Raw genomic sequence first — 2,384 nt, 5'->3', positions numbered from 1 at the left:
TACTGTCATGGCCGCCACACCGTGCAGTCTAGATGACCTCACTGCATGGATTGCCGCCACTCTTTGCTCTTTACATAGACTTGAATAGAATAATGCTATACTGTACTGGGCCCTGTCATGGCCAGAATCTTTGCTCTCTATCTAAACACAAACACACACACACACACACACACACACACACACACACACACATACACACACATACACACACATATACACACACATACACACACATACACACACACACATACACACATACACACACATATACACACACATACACACACATACACACACACACATACACACATACACACACATATACACACACATACACACACATACACACACATACACACACATACACACACATACACACACACATACACACACACATATATACACACATACACACACACACACACATACACACACACACACACACACACATATATATACACACACACACACACAATACCTCCCCAAAAAACAACAACAAAAAACAACAACAAAACCAAAACAAAACAAAATAAAAGTAATTACAACTTCACTGCGCTCACGCGTACCACGGACACAAATGAAGTGTAAAACACAAGTCTCGATAAAGTCTAGTGCGCACGCAACATTAGTCTCTTTACCCTTCATATTTTTCTTCCAAACTGAGTCAAATGGTGAGTTCCTTAGTGGACCGGAAATACGTCAGGAGTGGTGCCTAGTCTTGGATATTATAACACAAATCTATGGGATATTAATGCGTTTTGATATTGCGTCATCAACTGATGTGAACTACGTCACACACACACTTATTAAGTGTATAATTTGAGTTTAGAGCAGGCTTCTATAGTGCGGTCACAAATTCGTGGCGTAACTTATCCTCAAATTAATATCTCTTTAACGGGTGAATCAATGTCATCCATACTTTGCACAGCAGTTTGAATCAATTTGTCTTGAATAAATCATATTTTTCTAGAACAATTGGGGCTACAGCTAGATAAAAAAACTTTTTTCTATAAATTTATATAAAATACTTGAAATCTCTGTCACACGTAAAATGGTATTGTTCACAGCACTTCCCGCTTCTCACACACATTTTAATTACGTATATATGGCCTACGTCACAATTCATCAAAGACAATTTTTACTTGCAAAACTTGTTACAAGAAATTATTGTTATAGTGAACACATTTTTGCACTAATGGCTCTCAAAACATGCGTTCAATAAGCATAATGTCCCGATTAGAAAAACATGACGGACTTGCTATTAAGAGCAATATTGCCCCAGCTGTAAACATTTTAAAATCTGTAGAAACCACCCACTTGGATTTGTTGTTAGTATTTATTAAGGAATTTTCTAGAATACAGCTTGCAGATGTTTACAAAAATGTTGATCTGTTAAGACAAAGTGATACAAGTCACTGTGCAAAAATTGGAGAACGTATGTTCGATAGTTGAGGAGATATTTGAAAATAAATCGCTCCACTAATTTTTGACCGCACTGTAGTTCTAATTGACCTGCTAAGTCAGAAAGTTGTTAGAGACACTTTTGTTTGGTATAGTGTAGGTTTTACGGCGCTCACAACTGCCTAAGGTCATATGAGCGCCAAGGGGTGGGTGTCAACACAGAAGTCCAAACAGGGAATCAGGCTTACTTTGCTCACCTCTGTAGCCTCAACAGGACAAAGTCTGCTTCGTCGACCATCAAGGCACCCCGGAAATAACAGTTCACAAGAAAGTGACAAACATACAAAAGAAGTAGAGGAGAAAATGACGATAGAAAGGATGAGGGAAGAAAAAGCAGAAGTTCCCCGTGAGGACTGGTAAAGTCATAATATTATGTGATCTCACAACTGTTTGGTGTAGCGGTCAGGTGCCTCGCTGTCGCACGCACAAGATCCGAGTTTGGTTCCGGAGTGGGGAGAAATCTCTATCAAGTATCTCGGTCTTTTTGCTGGTATGTTGTATCCACAACTTGGAGACAGAAACACACACACACACACACACACACACACACACACACACACACACACACACAGAGAGATAGAGAAGAGAGAGAGAGAAGAGAGAGAGAGAAGAGAGAGAGAAGAGAGAGACAGAGAGAGATACGAGAGAGAGAGAGAGAGAGAGAGAGACAGAGAGAGAGAGAGGGGGGGGGACTAAAACCCCCCACCAGAAAATGAGATTGGAAAATGCCTTAACCTTAAAGACAGAAAATTGAATACGGAAGGCGTTCGCAGGGAGGTCGGGGTGTCGCTGCGCATGCGTCATGACCCTGTCCAGGTCTTGGCGGGAACTCGGGGCAGTTCGCTGAGCCATGGCGCGCCGCATTCATCGTGTGACGTCTGATGACTAACGCTCCATCAATGAGGGACGGGCCCAGATTTACA

The sequence above is a fragment of the Aplysia californica genome, unplaced genomic scaffold (genome assembly GCF_000002075.1).
Source record: "Aplysia californica isolate F4 #8 unplaced genomic scaffold, AplCal3.0 scaffold00990, whole genome shotgun sequence".
Taxonomy (NCBI): Eukaryota; Metazoa; Mollusca; class Gastropoda; order Aplysiida; family Aplysiidae; genus Aplysia; species Aplysia californica.
Note: the sequence above shows the minus strand (reverse complement) of the source record.